This window comes from Nipponia nippon, unplaced genomic scaffold (genome assembly GCF_047370975.1).
Source record: "Nipponia nippon isolate SJK-2023a ecotype South Korea unplaced genomic scaffold, ASM4737097v1 scaffold_4, whole genome shotgun sequence".
Taxonomy (NCBI): Eukaryota; Metazoa; Chordata; class Aves; order Pelecaniformes; family Threskiornithidae; genus Nipponia; species Nipponia nippon.
The window spans coordinates 31,038,472-31,050,128 of record NW_028262358.1 but is presented as its reverse complement, the minus strand read 5'-3'; positions in this window follow the sequence as shown (position 1 = coordinate 31,050,128).

The window sequence follows — 11,657 nt, the reverse complement described above, 5'->3', positions numbered from 1 at the left end:
GCTAATTTGGAATGAAACTAAAAGATAGGATCTGGATTCCTGTCTTTGGCTTGTGCTTTATCATCGGGATTTCTGAAAGCAGCTGGAACTTCTGCTAAAGAGAAAAAGCGTCTGGCTAGCTTCAGCTGAGATGTCTGTTACACCGCCTGTGCCAGCTGAGCCCTCTTTCCCAGAGGAAGAGTTCCACCCTGTGGGAGGGCAGACAGTGGTAGTGCCTCCTGTCCTTCTGGCTCTGCCAGAGTGAACCCAGCTCTCTGTGGGAGTCCAGAAGACGGTGCCCAGCGCCTTTGCACTCTTCTGTTGCGCTGGCAACAGCATCTTCCTTTCTGAGCTGCATCTCTACTGCAGGTACTGTTGCATCCCCCAGCGCTGTGGCAACCTCTTTGTTCTTATCACCTTTCTGTCTAGGTTTACACTGATGCAAACCAGGAGTAGGTTAGGCATAACCTTACTAGTGAAAAGGTCAGTGTCCTCTTGCATATAGTCACCTCCCATTGATTTTGGTGAGATGGCATACCTGAGAAAGAAACTTCTAACACTTACTATATAACCATCAAATAAGAAACTAGCCTTATTAGTTGGTTCCTGTAATAGGTATCCCTAGTACATAGGTCTCTTTGGGTCAAGCACTCACCTCAGTCTGTTTCTATTGTCTTAGATACTGTCAAGTGTTCACAACAGAATGTCTGTAGCAAGGCCAGATAATGAAAATCCTCTGCCCTCTGAGTATAACTTTTTGTGCATTGCAAGATCTCTCTTCTGTAGTGTGGAAAGGGTACATATAGAAGTTGTCTGTAAATGTCTTTTTTGACATGGGTGAAAGTGCGTCAAGGTGTGTGCTAAAAATTAAATAGTACAGCAGCCGTATGATAGTGCTTGGCCCCATTCTCTGGCCCTCTCTAGTTTACTCATATGGACATGGCTGTGAGTCCTGCAAGACTAATAAATGCATCTAGAAGGAAGGTGCGTAATGTGACCCACGCAACCTGTTTAGTCATAAATTGTCCTTAAGTCGCAACTTCAGTCAAGCCCTTGCCAACAGCTCCTCTCATTGTAGTCATCCTGTTCTGCATCTAGCGGCTGTACAAGATGAACTCTAGTAAAGTTGCCCCAAAGCCTGATCTTGTATTTATGGAAAAAAAGGTGACCTGGAAACCTCAGAAACTTGAAGTTTCATCTAGGTTTATCTCAAGACTGTTCCTAAGGAAGAGAGAGAGCAGCCAGATGCCTCCTGAGAGGCAGGCGTCTCCTTTGAAGTAACAGTGGCTTTGGACAGGTGACATGCGATAGAGGTGACCTAGTGGAAGTAGGAATTGCACTTGCAGATTGCGCATGTGGTGGTCTGTAACCCTCTGCTGACATGGGAGGAGCAGTCTCTGCCTCCTTACCCCTCAGTAAAGTGTCCTGGAAGCATCTGAGAGAAGCTGCTTCCATCCCCTGGGACTGTGTTAGTTGCTGGAACCTGTGTAAGGTGTATGAGGAAGAGGAAGATTATGCCCATGTTGGCCTAGCCCCAGCACAGCCTTAAGAAATTGAATTCTCACTCAAGCAGGCAACTGGCCACTCTCTTCTGAGACTGTTCTCTAAGGAATAGGAAAAAGCCTTAAGATAAACCTGACAATCTTCGAGTTGCTGAGCTGTCCCATGGAGACACTTTCATATGCTGAAGAGGAAATAAGGTGATACTGCTTCCTCTCTCCTTGTGGTGCTTCCAGTTGAGAGCAGATCTGCTTCATCTGCCTTTCACCCATCACGATTTGGGGACTTTACAATAATTCTTTGCCAACAATTCTAGACTTTTCTACATATGGACTTTGCTTTTGCAGAGTCTGCAGACAGCAGTAGCTATCAGTTTTTAAGACTAACTTGTTTAATCAGACTAGCTTGCGGGAGGAAGAGGACAGGCCTTTCCTTCCATCTGGGTAATCAACCTCTATGAAATAATTTGTATGCCAAAACGAACAGTATATAATTTAAGATTTGAAATGTTTTGCTGTATATGTATTCTTTTCTAGTGGGTAAAAATAGATGTTACAAAAGAGGAGGCTTTGTGCAAACGTGAGAAATGACGGAGACGAAAGTGAAACCAGAAACATGCCATCATTTCACGTGGTACTACCGTGCTGTAATTTGCGTGCTGCTTTTAAAGCCAATAGGTCTTACTCGTGTTAGGGTTCAGCTGGTTTTGCGTTATCTTTTGGTAGTCTTGCACTATTGAAATATAGTGTAGAACAGAAGTATAAATTAGCCTTTCAGATCAATTTATTAACTCATGTTCTTCAGGTATATAAGGTAGAAGGAAGCTTTTATATGGATTAGCAGTCCTTAATCCTTTTAAATACTGATTCAGTGGAGCACCTAAGTATGTACTTAAAATTAAGCACAGAATTATTTCCCTTTCAATCATTAGGACTATTTGCATACTGAACTTCATGGACGTGTTCAAGCACTCATCCAGATTAGGATCATAAACAGAGACTCTTTGACACGGCAGCAAAGTACATTAATGCCAGCCCCAATCTTTCCTTAACCATTTCACATCTTTATCCTGTTCATGCATGCTTTCTCCGGTCAGTAACTTGAGCCTGTACCTGTCTGAGCCTTCCTTGAGAAGCTTCCTGGTCCCTTAGGGTTTAGCAAAGCAGTGTTTTGTCACACATTCCACCCATCTCTTTTTATTAAAAAAATAAATAACTGGGTTTTTTTCCAGTGTTCTTTGACCTCAGCAAAATGATATGGTTGCACTTGGAAGCAGAATGCGGCTTTTGACCTACTATGTCATCCCCCAAGTTTTGTCCTTGGTATTAAGATCGTGTCTATACTGGGACACGGGGATGGTAGGCTCTTCCATCTTGTGTACTGCTAGTTAAGAATCAACATCAAAGAGGAATCAGACGTTCTCCAAAGCTTATGATGCTTCTGTCCTATAGGTGAGTGTCCCCCACCCTTTCCAATATATGCTATACATTATTGATCTCACTAACATTTGTGCAGTTGCCTGCTGGCTCTGTTACACAATTTGTTCCTGGAGTTTGCTGTAACTCAAATGCCTCACTAGTTACTGTTTGCCCTTTGCATGGAAGTTGAATGCAACCTTTAAAAACAACAAGTTAATGCCTTGGGCCATTTGAGAGCTGTAGTCATGTCCTCCTTTCTTTGAAGATATAGCAGCTCATACAGGAAACGATCCAAAGTTCAGAGTGGTAGAAAGGCAAGGAAACTTGTTAGCCTTGTATGAGGATGGAGATACGTGCAGGTGTGGATTTATCTATGGGTCAGTACCTTGCCCATGCAGTGTCCATGTGTTGCAGCCTTGGCCCTAGAATTCTCCTCCCTCTTGAATATAGCTGCTTGTAAAGGTATTGAAAAGACTTTAAGAATGAAATTACAAGCAAGAGTAAACGCTGGCATCCAAAACTTCACAGAAGAGGCTTTCAAATGCACTAGAGTGATTTGAATGCCCAATTCCTCTTCCTTCTAATGGGAAGTACTCATATATCCAAATGGCATTGAGAATCTCAGCCTCTGTTTGTATCTACGTGTAGCCTCTATAAGTGTGATTTATGTATGTAATCTTTCACACATGTATGTTGCCAAGCTAACATTGCCATGTTACGGTAGTGCTGCCATCATTGTGATATATGTTTTATTTCGGGGGCGGGAGGGGGAAACAAGTGAATAGCTGCATCTTGTTTACTACCCCTAAATATATCTCCTTTTCTATAGGAAGTGATTTTGTTTGCATGAACAGTAGAGGGAAGAGAAAAGACACAATATATCTTAGCCAGCTTCAGTAAATTTAGTCTTGTTAGTGTTTGAATAGTAAAGGGAAAGAACACAGAAGAAAATGAATAAAAGTGGTATTTGAGTTTTGCTATGTAAACCTGTGGCTCTGTAAAAGTCTCCATAAGTTACAAAGCTTTAAAGGAACACGAAGAACTACTGGAAAAAAAGCTGAAAGGAATTCTCTATATAGGGGTCAACGTGTAAATAGACATTGGTGTTACATAGTGACCAGCGTCCTTCCTTCTCTATTACCCAAGTGACATTACTCTCTTATTTTAAGATGATGAATTAGACCTTTTTTTTTTTCTTTTTAAATTTGTATAAACTACTTAGTATGATGTTTTGTCTGGACAACCCAAACTGCTACGCTGCTAGGAAAGCTTGGTATGTTTTTAGTGCTGCAGTGATTGTGCAGTGCAAAAGGCTCCAGGCAGCTTCACTGGGGCATTTTGTTAGGGAGACTTACCAGTAATTTGGTACAGTCTGGGTCAACATCTGGTAAGTCTTAAAGTAGAAGAAAAACAAAAGATGGTACAGTCAAGGCTGTGATGGTCTGTCCATTGGAACTGCAAACTATGGGCACATAATCCAAAATACATAGCCTCATGAGCAAAAATATAACAAGAGGTGATCAGCCTGTGGTTGATTTTCTGTGCGTGTACACCCTTGTATCCACTTCAAGAATTAAAAGCAGCAGCAAGAAATTAAAGCTTATTGTTTCTGGCTGTCTTGTTCCACTGCTCTCAGTTTTAATACTGTCTGAATGTAATGCCTAGTGTGCACATTAGGCAGTCTTGCTCGGTACTTCCTTCTCAGCAGCTTTATAAACATGTTACAGCAGAGGGCAGTAGGAACCTACCTCTGTGTAAAGTTGTTTTGTATCACAAGCATGCAAGTACGTGTTTTCTCCTCACTCCTCTTCCCTGCTATAATGACATTCAAGGTCCAGATAAAGCTTATAGAGGGGAGCTGCCACAACTGTTGTCGCTGTTCTTGTCACAGTGAACGCAAGGTCTGTGTTTGTAGATCCATTTCTAGTCAGTGAACTGATTCTCTAGATTTGATGTATGCTGCAAAGAATCCAGGCCCAAGCTGATGGCAGAAACTGGGCAATGTTTATCTCAATTCAGAATCCTGTAACAGTTGGTAGAAGAGAAATGATGTGACAAACTATATGGCATGTTGTCCTGCTAGTTGCTGAAGTATCTTCATCTTTTCCTGGAAGGCTGTTTCTTAATTTCCCAGTACAATATCTAGGGCTTAAAAACTAGAGACTTTAAAAGTTCATGCATTTAGGGAAGAAAAAGCCAATGTTGTAAAGCAGCTTCAGCTGGGAACCTTTCAGATCCATACAGCATGATGATGTCAACAGCGCCAGGATTACCTCCTCTCTGCGCATCTCCTCTCTTTGCTCACCCTCAGCATCTTCTGCCAGTGCTCAGGAGACGCTGCAGTTCACTTGGGTTTGGTTGCCATTGCCTCCTGTCAGTTCAAGTTAGTGTTCCAGTACTGCAAGCCATCTCAGTAGGTTTGGGGTTTCCCTCCCATCCTGTTTTTATTTCTTGAAGGAGGACATGCTTGTACACCTTCTTCTCTGGCTCAGTGGACTCGTGTCTCGGCAGCGAGCGCAGTCGTCTATGAGCATAGTGCCAGTTCACAGCAGAGATCAGCAGAGGCTTTGAACTTGCTCCCTCCTTTAATTGGAAGTAGCCTGGGTCTGATGAGCTTCCAGACAACATTGCAAAGCTCAGCTTTCCCCCGCCCCCGGCTTCTCCAGGCGTGTGAGAGTGTACGTGTGTGGGAAGGAGGGAGTTGTCATTGTGAAGAATTGTTCAGGGGAGTGGGGGATTTACTCATTTCCTAGTTTACTGGTGAGGATCTGCCTTACGTATTGCTACACCTAGGATGTATTTTTAACTTTTCTCTGGTAACTGTAGCATACGTACAGATGAACTTACTGAAAGATAGATAAAACATACTACAAATTACACAGACTGCATGGGGATATTAGGAACCTGGCTGGCTGTAGAAGTTCCTAGCTCTTGCAGTCACTCATATTTGTTAAACTAAGACATTACTAGATAGACTGTCTTTTTTTGTCTTTTTTTCTTCCTTTGTTTGCCTATGTGCTTGTAAAGGATAGGTTGAAATCAGGACCCATGTACCAGAGCGATTCACAAAGTGGTTTGCTTCTGAGGCCAGACCAGTCCCATCTGTAAAGGACAAAGGCTGCTCACTGCATGGTTGTTCAGAGCTATTCAAGGGTGGAAAATGCAGGAAACAATAGAGGGAAGCTGCAACTTCCAAAGATCTCCTGTATCTTGTTCTGGTGCTGCTCTTTCCCTATTACTCAGATTAAGTCCGTGCCAGGTGAAGTCCCATTTTGGGCAGACAACTGTCTTGTAGGATAAGCAGCAGGAGGGGAGTCAGGGAAATGAGTTATTAAAGTCCTTTGCTTTGGTAATGTCTGCAGCTTGTCACGTTGTACCATTGTCATAACTCTAATTTTGCATTATTGCAGCTCTGTGTTCAGCTGACCCCTTTGTGCCACGCTGTTGTGCCGCAGGGGATCAGGGAATACTTACATGTCTGCCTGCTTCTCTGAGAGTTGTGCCCAGGATGCTCTGATACAGGAAACGTCCACTAGGTACCGGGTGGAGAACACACATCTCTCCAGGCTACCTATGCTTTCAAAGCTAAATAACCCTGAGAAGTTATTTTTAGAAACTGGTTTCACTATGCATAATAGCTATAAAGATTGCTTTTACAAAACTGTTTTTTTAAAAAAAAGGCACTCAAAATTGTCCACGCAAAAAATCAGTGACATGATTGTAACATAGTAAGTTAGTTAATGATTGTTCCCCTAAAATATAACCATGTGGAGAGATAAACGTGTACTGAAAATATATTTAAGTCCAAATTTCAATACTTGTACCTGAAGGAACAGCAAAGGGCATAAAACAGACCTATGCAGTTTTAAGAAATCCTTAAATGGGCGTTGTGTGGTATTATCATCACAGTTTCACCATGAAGCGTGAGGAATGCAGCTTGAAATGAACCTCTCTTCTCAGCCCAGCCTCTTGGGCAGATGGGCGTCAAAAGGCTGTTTTCTTCTGTGGGGCATCAGAAGACTGAATGACTCATCATGTAAAATATACTAGGACTACAAAGACAAAAAGCATAACTGATTGAAGAGAAGTTTTGCATTTAAATTTAAACTTGCTGTTCTGTCAATGTAGATTTTTAGTGTGAATACTTGTACTGGCTCTGGTCATGTCTTTTTAGGGAGACCAGAATCACTGAAACCCGGGAGGAAAAGCTAAACCGTATTATTCTTATCTAGGTCTTTTCCAACCTAAACGATTGTATGATTCTATATACTGCATGGTACCAGCGAGGTAACTCCTCTCCTGTCAAGTTATGGTGCAGTGGTACTTTGCCTATGTTTGTTTAAGTGCAGCTTATTAACAGAAAATGGTGAAAATAATCAGCTGTTCAGAGGACAAGAGCAAAATTACTAAAGCAAAACAGTTGAAAATTTTCAAGCAAACAGGTTTGGTGTTGGAAATTGCTGATTAAGTAAAATGGAAGCATTTCACATACACAGACACATTCTGTTTAAAATTTCAAGGAAAGCTTTTGAATCTTTTTGTAATTTGACAAGCCAAAAGCATCATATTCCAATTATAATTTTAGATGTTGCATACAATGTAAGTCGGTACAAAGCACTTTGGAAGGCAATTTCAGTATTTTATTTTGCCATTTTTTGTATTTTTAATTATAAAGCGAATTTGAACATTTTGATGTCTTCCAGAGAGGATGGAAAGTCTATTTTGATGTCAGCACTGCTTGAGGTTGGTCAGTATCTTATGCAGATGTGAGGTCAGCACCCTACATAGTTGGGTGGAGGAGTTAGACTGCAAGAGTTAAGAGAAAATAGAGAAACAAATATTCACCTTGAAGCTGCACGGCCTGTCTCTTGGTCAGATTTTAATGGATGGCTGCTTTAATGTGCCTACCCGTAGCTGGATCTGAACCAGAGGACTATTAGAAATATTAAAAATCCTAGTGTAGGGTCTTAGGACTCCGTCATCATTGGACTTCCCCACATTATGGAAGTTTTCAGTTTTGATCAGCTCTCACCGATACGGAACTTTGAGGAAAGGTTCAAAAAGGACAGGATTGATTCAAACACAAGGAAAAGAACTTGACAACAGCAGAGCACTCAACTGTTGAGGGCCAGGTAATACGATGGTGTTAGCTTCATTATATATACTTAGAATGCAGTAACCTAGATGAAATAGTCTTATCGTTACAAAAGGAGAGAAGTGCTACATTACCTGATAGGTCTTCTGGCTTCCAGCGTCTGAGATCCATAGTCAGCCCTCTTCAGGGTGGTAGGTGATGAAATAGGAAGGGAGAAGCAGGAGTGTTTACCCAGTTCCTCCTACTGGGCACAAATTGAGGGGAATTTGGGCTCTGCATCTGGCTGTGTCATTGTTTGGGGGCTAAACTGCTAAGAAGTAAACGGTGTGTCCCAGTTCATTCTCTGGTCCGCTCCTGGCAGGGTGCGGAAAAGTCCCTACAGAGATCAGCCTGTAATGTTACTAGCTGGATTTGTGACGGCATGATTGTGCCAGTGCCCGTAAGGAAAAGCATTGAGGCAGTAATTTGTCACACAGGTCAGTTGAATATCCGTAATAAGAAGCTTCTAGCACGTGATTAAGAAAGAAGAAAGTAGCAGTTCAATTGCTTCTTTACATTCAACAGATGTTTCCTAACCTAAGTAGTAAATTCTTAAGACCTACACCATGAGCTAATCTCCTCTGGAGTAACACCCTCTGCTATCTCAGAATAGTTATGATTATTACTATTACATGAACACATAGATGTGCCGGTGATCAAGGGTTCGTTGTTTCAAGGTGTGCAGTATGTAGAGCAAGAGGGGCCACATGATGATAAGAGATTCAACCTAAATGGAAAGACAGGTGAAAGAAGCATTGCAGTATGCTTGGGTCATGTATTATCTCACTGGCCTTTGCTTAACAGACCTTACTCTGAAAGACAGCTTTCACTTTGCCCCGTTTTCAAATTCTTAAAAATTCCTTTTAGAAGAAATTAGGCAGCGGTTAATAGTAGCTTTACTTTGAAATCTGCTTATGCTTTACATAACATAAAAGCCTGCCTGTCTAGGTTAGATGTCTGCTTAGTTCTGTGCCACCTTGTATGAGCATAACAAGTAAGACTTGGTCTTAAACAACAGAAGGGCAACTGAATTCCAGTTAATGCATTTCTTTCAACTCACAGAAAGAGGGGGAAAAAAGAAATCAGTGCAGAACAGAATGACACTCAGATGGTGAACTTCTCATGTAATTTCACAGAGTGCAAACAGAGGTAAGTTTAGCCTGTTCATCCACAGTCTCTACTTTGGGATCAAGTACAGCCTTTTCCTCTTCCAAAGGAGAGAGTTCAGCTCACTGGGGACACCGCTGTGGCCAGCAGACAGCATCTGGCAGATCTTCTAGCAGCTACAAGGAACACTTCAGCTTTTCAAGTGAGTGCAGCCAGCCATGATGGTCTGTATAGATGATTCCTGGGTGTTGGATTTTTTTTTTTTTTTCTTTTCCCCCCACAGCACTTCTTTCAACAGCTGGGAAAACTTCCATGGATTTGAGACCTGCCTTGTAGCTGAAAATTAGTCAGCCTGGGTTTTGCCAGCATGCAGTTCTGCTGGCCGTGCTCGCATGCTGCTCTGACGCTGCCTGCTACTGAGGTAAAACATCCTACTCCTCTGAGATCGAATGGGGTGCCGAGTAAAGATGGCCATAGAGGTTTTGGTAACATAACTACCTCTTTCAGAGTAGCCTGGGTCTCTTGGCACAGCAGTCACATCATGTATGTATGTGTTTGCAGCCGAAAATATATTAGCTTGCATAGCTGCCAAACTGCATGACATAGTCATGCCTAGCTAGCTCCCTGCTTTCACTTCTAGTTCATTTTCATTATTGTTGCTTTTCAGATTTGTTTCTGGTTTTAGAGGATTATCTGCAGCTTTGTTTCCTGCAGAGAAAATGCTAGTTTGAATTCTTCTCACTCAAGAAAGATCTAAAGCATCACTGAGTCAAGGGCTTTCTACCCTGAATTCAATAGACTTTAGGTGAGGTCCTAAATCTGCTTGTGTTGTATTCTCTTTCTACTTTAACCACACTTATATTACTTCCCTTGTAATATTTCTTGGCCCTTGGTAGCACTTCTGAAAAGTTCCAGTTTAATACTGTACATGACTGTCATTAATGTGCCAATGACTCTGTCTTCCGTATCACTGAGGATGCTGAGAAAGATGCCTGGAGACATCCCTCTCTCTTCATATTTCAAATTCATATTTATTCTTACTCTGTTTACAGTGTTTAGGGAGATCTTAGTTTGCATGACCCGACTCATATCTGAGATGATTTGAATAAATTTTGAGAGGAAGCTGTGTGTAAATTATCTTCTATAATCTAACCCTATATCTGATGCTTCCTTTTCATTTGCTGGTGGTATGTCTAAAATGAAACAAACAGCAGCAATATCAGCAACTGAAATTAACCAAAGATTTGTGCTTTAGAGACCTAGGCACTAGATTACTCTTACTTCTCTTATCCTCTGTATGCCTATAGAATTTATTTTTTTTTGCGCCTTCCAGAATGTGTTCCTTTTCATTTTATTGGCAATAGATGCTGTCATTACTGCCACAGAGCAGAGCTCAGCAATTTTTCAAGGATGCTTTGCTATATTGTATTTTCTGTCCCAAGATGGAAGTCAAATGCGTTGGCAGAAATTTAGCAGAACCCAAGAGACGCTTCCTCGTGAAGAAATAAGATGCAGCCAGACGGCTTAGCAAAGGTGGTGTTCTAGCTCTGGCTGAGTTCAGTGCTCAGTGGGCACCGGGAGCCACTACCTCTCATTGAGGTTTCCATGAGAGCAGTAGCTCCAGTTCCCTGCACATGATTCAGCATTTGTCCGTATGAGTTGTTTGGTATCTAAGTGCAGTGGGATGGCCATGGCTGGCAACCAAACTCCCACCAGCTGCTCGCTCACTCCCCCCCTCAACAGGAGGGGAGAGAGAATAGGAAGAACAGGAATGAGAAAGCTTATGTATTGAGATAAAGGCAGGGAGATCGCTTATCAGTTACCATCATGGGCAAAACAGGCTAGACTTGAGGAAAATTAACTTAATATATTGCCAATTAATATATATTTAATTACTGATTTGGGTATTGGAAAGCAAAAAGACAAACACTAGAACACTTGAGAAAACACCTTTCCTTCCCCCTTTCCCAGGCTCAACTTTACTCCTTCACTCCCGACTCCTCTCTTCCCCCCTTGTTATCACCACAGGTTACATATGATCAGTCCCTTCAGCAAGGCAGCTGGGAGCAGGCTTATGGTCAGTACCTAGCAGTTCCCCTCTGCTGCTCTCTTCTTGTCATGCTCCTCTGCTATGGTGCGGGTCCTCCACAGACTGCGGTGAATATCGCTTTCCCAAATCATCAACTGATACAGGATTCAGTACTCCAAGCACCCAGGGCTGGCCACAGTGCCTGCTGCTGGGTCAGGTTTCCTAGTAGTGGTGGCACCACACCCGGTGCTGGGTGCCACTCGGAGTGGCATCAGGAGACTTGAGGATGCCCAGTGACTGGGGAGCCTGCACTGGCCCTTGTCTTGGCGTCCATGGTTGAGTATGAAGGTGCTCAGCACTTTCCAGGATTAGGCTATCAATAATAAACCATTTTAAATATCTCAAAAGCTGTGCTGTGATGACAACCCAAGTAATTAATTGCATTACTTTTAATAGACCCTTCAAATAGTGCCAAGTCAGTGACATCTGC